General features: G+C 34.9%; 1 protein-coding gene and 1 long non-coding RNA gene across 3 annotated transcripts in view; one reads left to right on the top strand and one right to left on the bottom strand.

The window, feature by feature from the left end:
- The window catches only part of LOC108535572 (neurexin-1), a 597,125-nt gene that overhangs the window by 403,320 nt on the left and 175,783 nt on the right, over positions 1-18,022 (top strand). The gene's annotated exons all lie outside the window — the stretch shown is intronic.
- The window catches only part of LOC108535580 (uncharacterized), a 99,609-nt gene that overhangs the window by 73,566 nt on the left and 8,021 nt on the right, over positions 1-18,022 (bottom strand). Inside the window, exon 3 of one of the 2 annotated variants that reach the window (XR_001887276.1) lies at positions 15,170-15,535. The exons of the other annotated variant lie outside the window; for it this stretch is intronic. This is a non-coding gene — a long non-coding RNA (uncharacterized LOC108535580). Of the gene's footprint in view, positions 1-15,169; positions 15,536-18,022 lie in introns of those variants that run through there. 2 annotated transcript variants of the gene reach the window in all.

Below are 18,022 nucleotides of genomic sequence, written 5' to 3'. Positions count from 1 at the left end.
AAAAAAAAAAAAAAAAAAAAAAAAAAAAACAGTGGCTATAAAATAATTTATATTTTCCCTGGGCCTACAATCTATAAGTTTCTGCTTTTTCTTCTTCAGAACACTCTCCAGAGAATGACCTAAACAACAAGTCTAAAACTGAGATGGGTTTGAGAGATACAATTTGTTTTGTGGGTATTCAAGAGGATCTCCTATTGCATAGATATTCCATAGAAGAAACCATAAAACACACCACCTAAATTGAAAAAAAAAAAAAATGTGCCCTCTCAAACAATATAATGCTTGAGCTTTGAATGGATCTTTTACATCTTCATTAGAAATGTTCTCTATGGGAAAATACTCTGTATTCACAGGCATAGTCTGTCTTTCTTCCTCCCTGCCTCCTGCCCCATTCCTCCCTGTCTCCTCAAGGGACTCAGATGCAATGAAGGGAGGAATTATATAGTAATGGGCATAAAATATTGGAGGAGTTCAAAGGAAGAATAGTTCAAACAGAGAAGCATGATGGAACTTGAGCTGATTCTAGAAATATGTGCCTAGTGGAACAGATCAGAGAAAAAAAAAAAAAGAGAGAGAGAGAGAGAACATAAAAGTACAGAGGCAGGGACAATTACAGCATTTGAGAAATCATAATAAGGGGACTTTTCCATAGTTGAATAATTGTACCTAGTTCATGTCACTAGTGTGGAAAATAGATTGATGTGATTTAGCTCCTTTTTGTCCTCAAAGAGCTGGTTTTCCTCAGTTTGATCTTGCATATCGCAGTGCATTTACAAAATTTGGAAAGCCATCTAAAGAATTTTAAACTTTCTGAATACATGATTTTAAGACATAATGAATACATGTCTTTTTCCACCAGACAAGAGTCACCCCAGTCACTAAACAAATTGACCAATTTCAGAGTATTTTCTGCTTCCACTTGTTACTGATGCAGCATCTGGCTGGAACAGAGTGCTGCTGGATGGAGAAAAGTTGAGGAAAATTCTAAAGACTCCAGCTGGCTTCACTGTGAGAAGAAAATCTGACACCAGAATAGCAGCCTTTTGTTTTGTACTGATTCTTTTCTATTAGGTTGTGCAAAAGTAATGGCAAAAACTGCAATTACTTTTGAACCAACCTCATAGTATGTTGCCAGTCTCACAGTTTCTAGAATTTGTCAAGATCTTCCTGGACTCAACCTCTCTCTATATCTTTGGCCTGGAATGTTCCCTGCCTCTTCCACCTGATTTAGCTCTTATTCTTCAAGTCCTAGAAACAAAACCTTCCCTTTTTAGGGAAGTCCTTCCAGCATGCCAACTGAGTATCTGTTCTCAAGGCACATTTCGGTTTCCTTCCTAGGTAGCACTTTAAACAAATGTAATTGGATGATTTGTTTAATGTGTGATTTAGTATCTGCTTTCTCTCCTTAGACTGGGAATCATGTAAAGAAAAGCTATTCTTGGTCTTACATTCAGGCAATAGCATTCTTTGAGCTCTATAATCAAGTTGGATTTTTGCTTTTAAGCACACTAAAGTTTAAAAGAGTAGTAGACAATAATAATATAAAATTTCATTTATATTTTGCAAAAGCTTATTTGGTCAGATCTCAATTCTTATACTCATGTTAAAATTATGAATTAAGTAATTATGAATAATTAATTCAACAGATATCTATTGAATGCTTAGTACATGACAGGCACTCTCCCAGTCCCTGGGATGCGGTGGTGAACAATCACCATGACAACTACCATAACAACAAAAGTCCCTGCCCTCATGGAGCTCACATTTTCGTGGGAGATATAGAAATAAATAAATATGTTATAGTTTATGTGATGATGAGTGTATACAGAAAGACAAATGAAGCCCAGTAAAGAGGTAGACAGATGCAGGTGCTATTAATTCCAGAGGTAGCCCTCTTATTTTTATACATTCTTGTATTATTTATTTTTTCTTAGACATGAAGATTTAGCGAAACTTTTAACGCAACTTATAGAAAAACACTTATGTCTTTGGATATCTATTTTGAATCACATTTTGAATATATATGAATTTTATGTTATTTTCAACATCAAAATCAGTCAATCAAGCAATCCTGAACTTTTCTGCATCCAGTAACACTCTGTTCCAGCCAGATGCTGCACCAGTAACAAGTAGAAGCAGGAAATACTCTGAAATTGGTCAATTTGTTTAGTGACTGGAGTGACTCTTGTCTGGTGGAAATAAACATTTTGTATTCATAAAGTCTGAAATTCTTCAGATGGCTTGCCAGATTTTATAAATGCACTGTGATATACAAGATCAAACTGAGGAGAAGCAGAACATCAAAATGAAGAAATTTATGTAGCCATGCTTTTGAAAAAGAAATATGTGTGTGTGTGTGTGTGTGTGTGTGTGTGTATATGTATATATGTATCGTGCATTTGAAAAAGAATTATAAATATATTTATTTTATTTATATATTATATATATATGTAATATATATAAAAATATTAAAAAATATAAGTATCTTAGCAGATGTTAAGATCTTACTGAATGATTTATATTCTTATACTTATATATATATCATATATATATTCTTATTTTATATGCATATGTAAAATTTATATATAAATGTTTATATATATACCTGTAGATACTCCCTGACATATTGAAATGGCTGCATTTGCAAAATTTTTATTTATTGAGTTATTGGTGAGTAATAGTGAATAATTTTCTTTTAACCTGGAGGATAAACTAAGTAAAGAGATCAAACCTGGAGGAAAAAAAGTCTTCTAGTGAACTGGTAATAGGGAATTTTTATTTCATTCCATAGCCATCCATCAGGATGTATTAATCTTTAGTTTCTGACTGTAGGGTCATAGAGATGAACCATCGAGGGGTTGCTTGTTTGTTCCCAGGTTTTTTATTTATTTATTTATTTATTTTGCTTTTGATAGTCGTCTCTAAAATTTATAGGAATCATTTATTGCCATAAATATAATTTGAAAGTAGTATAGCTTGATGACTATTAATATGAATATACTCTGGTAGATAAAAGCTATCTTTTTCAGATCAGAAAAAATAATATAAAGAATAAATATTTTTCGGCCGGGTGTGGTGGCTCAAGCCTGTAATCCCAGCACTTTAGGAGGCCGAGATGGGCGGATCATGAGGTCAGCAGATTGAGACCATCCTGGCTAACTCAGAAAAACCCCGTCTCTACTAAAAAAAAAAAAAAAAAAAAAAAAAAAAAAAAAAAAAGAATAAATATTTTCTTTCCAATTCAATTACCTAACATAATCAGCGTAGAAGTCTAGAGTGGGAAGGCAAAAGTTATTGACTAGAGTTTCTCTCAAATAATTACATATATGAAGTTAATATAGCTGTTTAAATCATTTTTTTTTTTTTTTTTCTCATGAAGATCCTAGGAATATAAAAATCTTACCTGAATGTTAAAAAATACGGGCTTTATGTAAGACTTACATAAAGAAAATAATAACACTTTAGGGAAGGGTACAAAACAGGACCAAAATAAGTAAAATTGACTTTGTGCCTCTGAATAGGATGATTCAAACTTTAAAATAAATTATAGATTTAGGGCAATTCGATTCACAGTCTCAATTTGGGGAGGAGGTTAGGGACTTGACAAACTAAAATTGATATACAAGCTAAATGTTTATAAAAGGCTAAATGTTTTGAGAAAAGTAACAGTTTAGGGAAGTTACCAGCATGATACCAAAAGGTCCTACATACAAAACAGCTATAATTAAAACAGTCTAGTTCTGACACGGAAACAGACAAAGGATGTTTAGAGAAAATGGAGTCTAGAAATCAATATAAGTACATACAGAGTCATTTATCTGTTATATATGATATTTAATAATTACATAAAGGATGCGATACTTAATAGTATTGAAAGAATTGATTATATATGTGGAAAAGTAAAATTAGATTCCAATATCATATCGTTCATATGGATAAACACTAAATGCATTACAATATTATAGAAATATTAGAAGAAAAAGTCTTTTAAATTTTGGAGTCAGGAATGTTTTCTTAATTAGAAATAAAAGCAGCTTGCCATGAAGTAAAAAGTCTGATGGAACTGATTTATAGGTTTAAAGAACCAACACATAAAAATTGTATACAGAAGTGAATGGCATCTGAGGCCAGGCTCCATGCTAATAATTTTGTGTGTCAACTCATTAACCTCTGAGTAAACATTACTTTTTCACATTTCATTAAGGAGAAAATAAAGGATTAGAATGTTTATATAGCCTGCCCACACAAACAGTGCTAATATGTGATCGAGTGGCAGTTTGTCTCCTGTGATTCTGGAGTCTGGGCTCTTAAACACAACAAAAGGAACAAAATCAAAATAAAAAGATATTTAGGCACTGTATGCATTTGTAGTTAAATTTATTCTGTAAAGAAAAATTGGCATTCACATAGGATATACTTTGTAGAGTATCTTGAACTTTTATTTCTCATATATTCAATATAGTATTTTAAACAATCTGGGGTCTTTTTATAATATTTTAAGATCATGTTTAATGCAATTTATTGGAATATATCTCACAGTTAAATAGAATATAACTTCGTTTTATATCCTTGAGTGGACCAATATCCTCTTTGACAGGTAGTGTAAAACAAACCCTTTTTACAAGAAGGTCCGGGGTAGTGTAAAACAAATCCTTTTTACAATAAGGCTTTTCCTCCATTCATATTGGTCTATTTGATAGGGCAGAAGAATGAAAATGTCTAGTGATAGATCATTTCTATCCCTATTTTCTCCTATATACTAAACTTGAATAGTGCTTTCCAAATGCTTAACTCTGCATATTTTTTACATTGAAACTATTACCTTCAATTTTGGTAGATTGCATTGCTCAAAACAGTAATACTAATAACAGAAAAAGATGACGTGCAACTGTCCCTAAATTCATGCCAATGAATAATTCATCGTTCACTTTAAGATGGATATTCTAATAAAAAAAATAAGGAATTCCTTTTTCTTTTTTCACGGCCTTTTACAAGCTGGCCTGAAACAAACTTATTAACTTCATTTGCCATTATTCTTCATGATGTCACCTTAGATCTAGTCAAATTTCATTAATTTTATTTCTCACCTCAAAACCTTCACTCATTTTTATATCATACTCTGGAAGAGCTTTTCCTCAAATCTCCTAAATTTTAAACCTGTCCTCTTTCAAGATGTTATCTAAGATTTGCCTTGTAATGAAATGTATCTCAATACTTCAGAATTTTTTTTTCTTCTTTTTAAGTTCCATGGCCTTTTATATGTCTTGTATCCCCCTTTGCACTGTAAATATCTTGTAAACTGGATCCCTGTATAATTTAGCTTTGTCTTCTTCAAAGCAATTAGCATGGTGCCTAATGCATAGTAGGTCTTTAATATATGTTTCTTTGATTAGTGAATGTATTAATTTTTCAGGGCTCCATGCCTTATTTTGCAAACAATACATTATAAAGTAGTCCTTACAATTTTCAAGTGAAATACAAAACTAAAAATATATGTTTTCCCTTGAGACTGTATTCTGTCAATTGTATATCTATATACATATGTTGATTCAGCGAAATCTGTGGGATTTCATACATGTGCATTAGTGTAAGATAATGTGTTTTTTCAGAGAGCTGAACGGACAGCATCAAGAAGGGTAAATGCAGATGCAAGAACTGAGTGGCTGTCAGGGAGTTCTCTACAGGCATCACCTGCAGCAGTGTCCAAAGGTGTTTTGAAGACTTCGAGTGGCTATTTTGCTGAATAACTGAATATTCACAGAGCCAAGATTTATGACTTGAGCACAGCAGATCTTTTCTGCTGAATATGATCTTATTCCAAGAGAAGTTAAATTATTCTTCCCAGTTGCCAAGAAAATCTCAAAACCGCTTTGCCCTAAGAAATGCCTCAAATCTGCTAAGGCTGCCCACAGCACCTTAAGGCTGGTCACAGAATGCAGTGGAATTGCTGGGAAGAATAAAACATTCCATTTTGTACAGAATTCTGATGTCTCTGGGTTGTATGACAAATATAAAAAGAACTCTGACCTGAGGTAGGAAAGGCTGAAGGGCTTCTTCTGTGCCTTCCTTGAATCTCAGCTAGATGGAGAATGTTTCACTGAAGAGAATCTTATGTATTGCCAGAGACAGGGACATTCAATCTTGACCCACCTGCCCACTCGTCCATTTTCTCTCGTTCCAGCTTCCAAAGAGCCTGCTTTTTAATTAGTCCAACATGCAGCAGCAAATGAGGGAGGTGGGGAAACAATTATTTGCCATCAAATTGAAATACATGTAAAGAAAACACAAGCAAAAATGTATTAAAGGCTTTTGTGAGGAGGCTTTTAAGTCAACATTTGGCTTGGTTAAAACCTTGGGCCGATTGTTTATTAAGGCACAGCAGTAAGGGAAGCAAAAATCATTTTTGTGTGCATTTTCTGATAGAAGAAGGAAAAGCAGCTTAGACACTTAAAATTTCAGCCTGCAGTTTGCAGATGTGTCAACTTGTTAAAGAAAGATGAGCCTATCCAGGAAAATCTACTGATGGATGGGGTGTCTACTCTTCTCATAAACTGTTTCAGGACTAGCTCTTGTTCTTTGTCTTTATTTCTTTATCTGCTTATTTTATCCCAGGACTTTCTTCTGTGACCTTCTCTTTAGAATATAATATCGACAGTTGCCTTCTTTGAATGGTTACATAAGTTTTCACCAGAAATACTTAAAGCATATATATTTCTACAGTGAGTTTTAGAGATTGGCTACAATTTTAAATTTAGAAAAAATGGAAAACAATTGAATTTAGCTAATTAGGGATTTCTCTGTATTTGGGTGAATGTGATTGTCTAAGTCAGTTGCAAGATACAATTCTATATTACTCTCAGATGATATTTTCTTTGTAAAGGCAGTATGTAATATCAGCGTATTATCCCACAAGTTATTTATTCTTGTGGGATTGAGTATTCATTTGTGTGGTTTTACATAAATATTGGCCCTTACAAAGAAAACTTGAGAGTTAAAATCAGATGCTTACAAAGGTCAGTCTGATAATGTAACGTCTAAGCATATATTAATTGAGAAAGGGGAGGAGGAAATGCGTTTAAGTGTTTCTCCTTTATAAGAGAAAATACGCCAGTTTCCTGATAAGTTACGCAAGCAATATGCAAATTTAAGGTAATATGATACATAGATGATATCTGAAGTATAATTTTAGCTTAAAGAACCGTAAAGTTTTGTGATATTATTACACTAAGTTTATACCGTTATAGAGCCATAGATATTACACATTGAATGCCTACTCTAAACTCTGGGTTTTTACCATTTCCACATATTAGAATCACCTGAGAAGCTTCTGAAAATCCCAGTACCCAAGTCATATGGTGACAATTGAAAGAGAACATTGAGGTGGTGTCTGGGGCCAAGGCATTACTATTTTTTAATGCTCTTTAGTTGATATTGTTTTGATGTTAATTTGACAATCCTTATGAATACTAGAGATTTTATCACATCACCTTAGCCTGATATGACTGGTAAGTATTAGAATTTGCTAATAATTCTTGTCAAGATAGTAATGTGTATTTAATTTAATATTTATTACAAAATGATATAGAGTCTATTCCTATTGTTGGCAATACTATCAAAATAAAATCCATTATCTGTTTTTAAGTAGGAATATTTGAACATTTGAGTCAAATACTTTTATTATAATAATATATATATAAAGGAACGGCAAAAAACAAAATTTGATGTTGAGAGGCTAACATAATTAGTGCAAATATGGTGAGGTAGTCGGGATGATTACTTCACTTTGATATTGTAACTGAGAAAAATAATGGTAATATTGTTTGATGATATGAACGTTTTAACGGTATAATTTTATATATTTTCTCTAGGAGTTATAAAAATAGGTATCTAGGATAGGGATCAAATTAGAATGGAATGTCATGATGAAAAAATAGACTGTCATGTATTTTACAGAATGAATATTTCCATCCTGAAACTGTGAAGATGTTCGTTTAAAGCTATCCAAAAGAGCATTAGAAATGCAGAAACGTGTCTGGGCATGGTGGCTCAGGCCTATAATCTCAGCAATTTGGGAGCCTGTAATCACAGCTACTTGGGAGGCTGAGGCAGGAGAATCGATTGAACCCGGGAGGTGGAGGTTGTAGTGAGCTGAGATCGTGCCACTGCACTCCAGCCTGGGTGACAGAGCAAGAATCTGTCTCAAAAAAAAAAAAAAGGAAGAAAGAAAGAGAGAGACAGAGAGAGAGAGAGAGAGAAATAATAAATGCGTAAAAGTATGATAGAAAGAACACAGGATTTAGGGTCGTAAAGCCAAATTCTAGTCCAAGGCATTCCATTCATAAGCTGAGTAGTCTTTGCCAAATCTATTAAATTCTCTGGACCTTCATTTTTTTAATGTATAAAATGTAAAGGTTGAATAACATTTGTGTTTTCCAAAGTTTGGATGGTGAACCATTGGTGGATTATGAAATAAATTTAGAAGAATTTCTATTCCTATCAAAAGTAGAAGAGTGTACTGAGGGTAGAAAGCTTAGGTATTGTATATGTGTCCTGGGTAACTGGGAAGACATTTTTGAAAGCTCTTGAATGGAAGACCTCTTTAACTTGTATAGTTTTGTGAATTGTTGGTAGGGAAGACATATAGAATGGGGAATGGAGGAGGAGGCAGCTTATTTCAAGCGTGAGGTATAAAATATATCAATATATTCTTGCCATATACTGTCAAGGAAAATGATCTTTAAAAGGAAAAATAATTTGTTTTAATACGGTATTTGGTTTACCCACAAGTAGAAAAGAAAACAACAACAAAAAAAGCAATTACAGCCTGTGAATGTGGAATGTGTCCTGTCCATGAGACGAGAGAACACTCACTCTGAGAAGTGAATGGATGTATTGTGAATTATAACTACACATTCAATAGGTGGTATTGTTCAGGTTGGCCAAAATGTTCTCTAACTAATGAAATTGCTTCCAAACTAGTGAGAATGTGCTCTGCTTTTTGATTGCTTCTCTTATAATTTGTCTATTTTATTGTATATTTTGTGCTATTTGTTGGGATATGAGTTCTTTCCAAGGAGAATAAGGTGACAGAAGGCCCATTACTTTAACAAAATAAAAGCAAAACTCCAAAACACTGAATTGCAAGATAAACTGGTCATTGGAACTAACTAGAAACTAAAAAATAACAATATGTTAGCAAGAGATCCACCCCAATATTGTTAAAGCAGAAATGGATAGGGTTCCTGGAATTATACTCTTGTAGAAAGTTTTCCAGGTGATTCTGATGATCATCTCTGTTTTGCATCAATTGATCTGGAGACCCAGCTTTTCATCCCAACTTCACCTGTGCACCAGAGAAAAGCTCATAAATATTACGGATCTCCCTCTTCCAACTATAAAGTTTATAATTCTGTGTTTTGCTTAGATCTCTGATAAAGATGCACAATTTAAATAAAGCTTATCACAATTCAGCTGCAATTCATTATTTACCTTGGACCCTAAGATCTAAATTTATGTCAAAGGTAAAACTAAAAAAGAGATGGTAATAATTCCATCATCCTAAGAAAGAATTTTTTAAAAATATTAGATCTAAATACTAACTTATGAACCATGCCAGGTGTTAATGAATGACCAGGCTGTTCCCTCACAGCCATTCCTCAGCATGTCCCTGCTTTATAATCTTGTCCCCTCCTCCCTATTCCAACCACAAAGACTGATCTGGCAATTGGCTTCTAACACAAGTAGAGCTATCCAAGTTTTCTGATTTGGGGAATTCAGAACCTGGAAAGAATGACTTCGAGTTCACTGGAGCTGAATTATATGAGTGGTGCAAGCCTAGAGGAGACCAGGAACTGTGAATTCCAGAGTATCTTCCACTCCGAGAATTGGTGGTTTAGCAATTCCTTCTATTCTGTGAGTTACCTCAAGTCTTTCTCATAAATTCTGTGTGTTTTCACTTAAGCTGTAACTCTATTGAACTTGGGATAGGAATAAAACCCTAAGGAATCCATCTTATTTAATGAAATAACTTCTCTCCTATGCATTTAGAATGATGTTGGTTTTATATACCCTTAAGATAATTGAGAAAACAGTACTCAAATCAGATAGGGAATCTCGGAGGAAAAATATTGAGCTAGAGAACATTGATTAATGTTGTTTTCAATACAGCTATGATAGATGGTGTAAGGGAAGTTATGGAAGACCCAGTATATAATTAATAAGAATACTTTCCTATCTTTATATTAAAGATCTTAATTTTTTAAAAATCTGAAAATGCAGCATAACAGAATATCTATGTTCATTATATTGAAGGAAAGTCAGACTCAGCTACATTTCCTGCTCTTGGACATGTAGCACCAACCATAAAGTGAGGAACTGAACCTAGGACTCCTAATTTCAAATTATAGGCTATGTCCATAGAGCCCATAGGAAAACACTAGTGAGTATTGATTGATCCTTCTATACTTTTATTGGCTAAATATGTCTAATTTCAAATTAAGACTTATAGTATATAATATTAGCTTTCTTTTAAAATATTTTATTTTTCTATGCATATATTTGCAATTATATGAAGAAGTATTTTAAATTTGGGGACAAATAATCAAACACAATCTGTAACACTCTGGCAAATCCATTGAAGGTGTTTTTTTCTGGGTTGTGGAAGAAAGGTGATTAGGAATAGGAAATTTACATCTAGTAGGGTGTGAATACAAGGACTTTCCATATTCCTTTGTCTTTGTGAGTTTGTAAGTCTTCACAGAATAATAGGAGAGCTAGCCCTAGAAGCACAAAGAGGTAGGGGTTACTATGGGTAGTTCCTTTTAAAAGCAGCAGCCATCAGAAATCTTTAAAGACATTTTAACTCTAGCATGTTGCCTGATTTTGACAGCAGGAGAGCAATTGAGTTTGGCACAGAATTGGGCTTCAATAAATGTTTATTGAATGAATCAGTGAAACAGTGGCTCAATAAATCAACAATGTTATAGAACCATAGAGTTTTAGAATTGAAAGAAACACTGGAGATCACAGTCTGCCTGTGTCACTTTGCCAGGAAGGAAAATGAGGCCCAGTAAGGCTAAGTAGGGTGGTCAAGGGCAGAGCGGAAAAGTGTCCAAGAAGAAACCAGTGTTACACTCTCATAATTCTTAGCCTGATTCATTTCCCTGAGCAAATAAAATAATAAATAGCAAATATTTTATAAAATTATTTTGCAAGTCACTCAGGTACAAACTTGTTTAAAAGAATAAACCGGCCGGGCGCGGTGGCTCACGCCTGTAATCTCAGCACTTTGGGAGGCCGAGGCGGGCGGATCACAAGGTCAGGAGATCGAGACCATGGTGAAACCCTGTCTCTACTAAAATACAAAAAATTAGCCGGGCACGGTGGCGGGCGCCTGTAGTCCCAGCTACTCAGGAGGCTGAGGCAGAAGAATGGCATGAACCCAGGAGGCGGAGCTTGCAGTGAGCCGAGATCGCGCCACTGCACTCCAGCCAGGGGACAGAGCTAGACTCCGTCTCAAAAAAAAAAAAAAAAGAATAAACCATCAATAGAAACGTGTATTTTTTTCTTTTTTTCTTTTTTTTTTTAATTTACCATACTTCCATCTTGTTTTCGTTCCATGAACCTTGATTACAATTGCTCTAGATTAGGGTGGTTGGGCATCATGATATTTGATAAAAAGCTGATTTTTTTAAATCTGCTTTGGTAGTGGTTTTAAATGTAGTGGTTACTTTAAAAATAATGATCATAACATCTAACATTAACTTAATTGTCCACCCATATGTTGAATGGAAATTTTTCTCATAGAATTGGTTGATTAGACAACCTTCTGAAAGGAAAGAATTTAAGTAGCCTTCATTGTAAATGGAACCTCCCTAAACTGGCAGTTACCTTCCTCAGCATTTACTAGAGACGAAAGGACTGAACCCTTCAACTACTTCTAACTCCCCACTTCCACCTCCCCTTATCTACCTAAGCAGTGAGGGATAGGTAAGCACAGAGTTCTTTAAGGCATTAGGCTCTGTAAAACAGGGCTACTTGTTTAGTAGAAGAGGTTTCCTTTTTTTACCCAAAGTAACTGAGGGAATGAATTATTATAGAATTCACATGTAGAGCCTGGTATGCTGGGAAAAAAGAATTGAAAGCTGGGTGTTCTGCATTCCCAATGCATGACATTGTATGCAGCAAACTGCTGGCCTGGCCCTATGCCTTTTGAGGAGGAAGAAGCGACTGGCAGGGTAGAAAGAGGGGACAAGAAGAATTTAACCTGCCGGGGCCAGCGGGTCTCACCTCCTGTAAGCCCAGCACTTTGGGAGGCCTAGGCAGGCAGATCACAAGTTCAGGAGATCGAGACCATCCTGGACTAACCATGGTGAAACCCCGTCTCTACTGGGAAATACAAAAAAACAAAAAAAGAAAAAATAGCCGGGCAATGGTGGCGGGTGCTGTAATCCCAGCCTACTCAGGAGGCTGAGGCAGGAGAATGGCATGAACCGGGAGATGGGGAGGTCATGGCATTTGAGCCAAGATCACGCACTGCACTCCAGCCTGACGACAGGAGCGAGACTGCGTCTCAAAAAAAAAAAAAAAAAAAAGAAGAAGAAGAATTTAATCTGCACTATCAACATTTGGTACAACCAGAATGCCCACAGGCATCGGTAAAGGAGATATCCCTTTGAGGCTTTGGCTTGAGCCACCTAGCCAGTATTACTCACAAGAAGGCCACTAGCTGGACCAGGGGATTATAGCAGCCAGATGCTATGGGGTGTTGTGTGAAGGTTAGAGCTGGGAAATGAAACAGACGAATTTCTCTTTCTCATGTTGTTGACTGCTGTTGGGAAGTCACGTGGAGCACTAGTTAGTTTACTGCATGAAGGCAGCAGAGGTCAGTAAGGGTGAACCAGAGAAGCAGGTACAGCCCACAGAAAGAGGACTACATGAATAACCACTGTTCTTTTATCTTCCCCTCATCAGCTCCATCCCAATAAACTGGAAGGGCCAGGTCTTGAAGCAGGGGTGATGGTGAGGTACCTAGAGACATACTATGTCTTCCTCCTCCACTTCAACTCAAAATGATGACATTATTAACTTATAAATTAGCCCAAACTTTTAAAAACAAAAAGTGACCACAAATTCAATGATTCTGCCCAAGATATTAAGAGATGAGGAAAATAAGTAACTTAATGTTTAAAAGCAGTAGATGAAGAAATATAATATATATACATAAATATTGTTTATATCCCACAATATATAATATATATACATAAATATTATTTATATTGTTTATATCCCATGGATTGATAGTCTTTAAAAAACTTATTATGCATATATTGTTACAACTACCCTATAAAATATATCCTAGTATTATTGTCTTCATTTACTCACAAGAAAACTAAGACTTTAAGGTGATTATTTACCCATGTGCTCACAATGTGAGTGGTATTTGAACCCAGGTATGTACATGACTTCATAGCCCATACTCCTATGTTCTATAACTTCATAAATGTTGGACTCACTGCTTTCACTTCCATGCCTACCCAGAGTTTATTTTCCACACAACAGCCAGAGTTATATTTTTGAGATGTAAATCAAACCATGTCATTCCCCTAACTATAAAACTCTAGTAGCTTCCCATTGTGCATGGAATAAAATCAAAGAGTTTGACCAAAATTTAGAAGGACTTACATGACGTAGGCCCATCCCACAGCTCTGGTTTCGTTGTATTCCCACATTCCTCCAGTGTCACTGTGCTCGATGCTCACTGGATTTTTTTCTATTCTTTCTATTCTTTGTCCAGATCTTCCCACAAGTAGTTCCTCAGCATTAAGGTCTCAATTTAATTGTCGTTGTCTCATAAAGCTTTCCCAGTGATCTAAATCAATTTCCCTGCTCTAGTTATTGCACACCCTCATTGCACTCTTTTGCTTGCTCAGTTTCACATATAACTCACTTATACTTGATTCACTTATGGTTATCTCTCCATCACTGGTTTGATGAGAGTGGGGACCCTGAAAATGTTATTTACTGTTGTATTTCTAATATCTAGAATAGTGCCTCCAAATGGTCATATAATATATAATCGTAAAGCGAACAATACCTGAGTGAATATTAACCTCCTTCTCAATGATAATTTTAGTGTTAGGGGATTTGCCATGTATTACCTTTGGAGTCATGCTTTTTCTGTGTTGAAATCAAATATGTGCCATAGGTTTTCAGTGTTCCTTCTCTTGTGCTCCTAGTGTGAAGAGTGGTATTCAACAATTCAAGTGTTCCTATTCTATACTGATTTTGGTGTATACTGACCTACTTCTTTGCTTTATTTTAGTAACAAGTTAGCATTCTATCTGAAAAAAAAATAAAATAAAATAAAATGAAATAAACCAAAAAACCTTGGTCAAGCCTTCTATGAAGCAGAGGAATGGATGGAGTTACAAAAGTACATTTCTTCCCATCCAGCGTGATTCCTCATTACACTTATCACACATTTATTACTCTCTCCTCTATTTAATGTTCTGGGGATATCAAGATAATTTTAGATTTTCTCTTTCTTTTAAAAAACTGCCATTCTTTTTTAAAAACATAGGAGACTTTGAGTTAGCAGTATGTATTTCCTGCATTTCTAAGTGTTACTAACTTTAAAATGTTCCAAGTTCATTTAACTACAGTAATTGAAAACGTGACAGCCCAGTCCCATTTGTTTTCATTGAATCAGTTTACATCCAGAATACATGATAGTTTTCAGTTGCAACAGTGTATGAACAAAGACATTTCTAGGGAGAACCATAAATGCAGTTGCATGAACCTTCTTAATTATATTCACTAATAATGATGACTTGTTAGACTATACCAGGAGTTATACACCCTTTATATTTCTCCAGAAGAGTAGCACTAAGTTTACAAACCCACAGAGAATTTTATTGTAATATTGCCTAAAGGTGAAACATGTTGAGAATAAAAATTCAGAGATTACTTCCAATGATTTAAAGCATGGGCTCTCTGCTGGGGTGCATATTAAATAGATATTTGATACATGTACACACTGGTCAGAGCTCTCTGATTCTTTCCCCACCACTGCCAGGCTTTTTATTTCCAATGAAAAGATGCAAAATAATTCATCTAGATGTTTATTCCTTAAGAACAGTGCCATGATATCAATATATATTTTGCTTTAATACTTATTTCAGATACAAGAGACACAAAGTTGTCTTTATAATTCTTAAAAGATATTCTACATTGCAGCACTGTAAGAATCTGTTCATAACAACAAGACTCTCACACTTTAATGTACACTAGAATCACCTTGGGGATCAGGTTACAATACAGAGTTTGCACCAGTAAGCTGGGGTGGAGGGAGCCTTGAAATTCTAAATTTCTCACAAGCTCTAAGTGATGCTGATGATACTGTCCTTCAAACCACAGTTCAAGTAGGACATATCGAGATCATTATTTTGTTAAAGCAATTTCACTTGTACCAACTCTTTCCTCTTCCTGTGAAAATTCTCCTTTCCTCTGCTGTTGCCTTCCAAGATGCTATCATCTGTATATATTTAAAAAATTGCGTTCTGTAATTTAGAACAGTTTACAAGATGACCACAATATTTGGATAAATTAAATTATAAATTTTTAGAGTTAGAGACCACCCCAGTCTGATTCTAGGGAGAAAGAAGCAATTGGCTATTCTTTGGGTTTAGTTTAATAGATCAGTTTCTCAGAATATATTGCCTTGACCAAGTTGCTAATAAGATGATTTCATAGTTACATTTATTTACTTCATATCCATTTCATAAATGAGGACTGTTTATAAATACAAAATACTTGTACATCTCCTTGAATATAATTGTATTATTATAATTTACTTATTTATTAAGTAATCATTAATTGGTACCCAGAAAATTTCAAATTTCTTTCAGAGAATCTTTATAAAGTCCATATTCATGAAGCTACTTTTAATTTTCATTGTGTTAATGATTTTCTTCAGGTTAAAAAATGCTAGCATCTAGTTCTTATAGATTAGATTGTGGGGACTTGAATCTGACTTAGGCCCAGAAATTGAAATGTTGCACACCGAGTGAATGCCAGGATCATTTGTTCATTCCTTTCCCTGTGTGTCTCATTTTTGTTGTTGTTGTTGTTATTGAGACAGAGTCTCGCTTTGTCCCCCAGGCTGGAGTGCAGTGGCTGGATCTCAGCTCACTGCAAGCTCCGCCTCCCGGGTTTTACGCCATTCTCCTGCCTCAGCCTCCCGAGTAGCTGGGACTACAGGCGCCCGCCACCTCGCCCGGCTAGATTTTGTATTTTTTAGTAGAGACGGGGTTTCAGCATGTTAGCCAGGATGGTCTCGATCTCCTGACCTCGTGATCCGCCCGTCTCGGCCTCCCAAAGTGCTGGGATTACAGGCTTGAGCCACCGCTCCCGACCGTGTGTCTCATTTTATATGTAGAACTAGTCAATCCAGCCAGACACAGAATGGCCTGTTTGGTTCCCAGCACCTTTGGTTATTTTAACAGATGCAAATCAATTGCACAATAGGATTGGAAAATCATCGTACTAGAGTTTTGGAACATGTTCTATTTTATTTTGCAGAAATATGCTCAAATTTAAGATTCATTTATTTTTTGGTAATGAATTAGAAGCTCATTTTATGGCAATGTCTAGAAATTAGGAAGAACCTGAGACTGGTATCAAGAGGGCAAGGATTATATTCTGACTTTTCCTCAGTTAGTTATGTGACCACAGTTTTGTCTGTTTGGCCCTCACACTGTTCATCTAATAAATGATGACACTGGACTAAATAATGTCTAACTTATCTTTCATATTTAATGACTGCAAGTATATCATCAAGATTCCTGGGTTTTCTTTTGAATTATTTGATGGAAGCATGGCAATTTATTTCTGGATTGGTCTCGAGGTTTACCTAAGTGAGATAAATCTTTCAGAGTGAATATTTTATAAATCTTGATTACTCGTTGCAGAACAAGAGAATTTAGACTCAGAATTTACATGTGTTGAATCACAGTTGGTAATTTTAGAATGTCTTATGACATATATTAGGTGCAAAATCAAATGAAAGAATGAACTACTCTCCCTTGAAAGTAATGCGATTTTTCCTTGTAGTAATCAATTTATTGTTTTAATTTCTAAGTTACATAGTTTGTGGCAAATAAGAAAATACTAAATTTCTTAGGGACTGAGGATTTAATTTGATACAAATTTCAATAAGTAGACTTTCCTGTTCTGCTTTTCTAAAGTTGTTTTTTCTTATAGCAGAGACAGCCAGGCTTATTTGTTTTAATAATGCAAGCTTCTGATGTGTACATCTGCTTGGTCAAAGATGTTTTGGGCACAATATTTTGTATATTTGACTTCTAGAATAGAAAATAAATGAAGCAGGGCTCTCACCAAAATACCTTTTTTCATTCATTTGTTTTTTCATATATTGATTTTAGTTTCTGGTTTATGTTGAACATGATCTTAGAATCATATAACTATGGTAAAACCTTCCAACCTGTGTGATTTGGGATTGTATATATGAAAAGTAATATAATCAAGAATAATAATATTGGCTAGTTTTTTGGCATACAAAAATGGCCTGATATTCTTCATGTAATTGGGGACGGTGGGACTTCGTTCTGCCCACAGGCATCCTTGTCTTTAGGATGTACGGTAATTTCTCTGCAGATTATTTATTTGATGAAAAATTTCAGTGAATTTAGAAGATACAGAGGCATTGGGTCAATTAATGAGATTATATTCTACGCACAGGTAATGCAAAGGAGCATTATCCTGAGAATCAATTTTTGTGTGAACTTAGAAAGTCATTTAACCTATCTTTGTTTAACTTTTTTTTTTTTTTTCCATAAAGTAGTATCAGTGATTCTTGACATTGAAACCAATCCATTTGTTCAAGCTACCATCGAAGGTTTGACCACCTTCGACAACATCCAATGAAATGGTTCAGTTATGGTTAACTTTTTTTCTGTGATGAGAAGTTGTTTTCTTTTTTTTTTTTTTTTTTTTTTTTTTT

This window comes from Rhinopithecus bieti, unplaced genomic scaffold (assembly GCF_001698545.2).
Source record: "Rhinopithecus bieti isolate Rb0 unplaced genomic scaffold, ASM169854v2 scaffold_12640, whole genome shotgun sequence".
NCBI classification, from domain to species: domain Eukaryota; kingdom Metazoa; phylum Chordata; class Mammalia; order Primates; family Cercopithecidae; genus Rhinopithecus; species Rhinopithecus bieti.
This window is presented reverse-complemented; position numbering and strand designations above follow the sequence as displayed.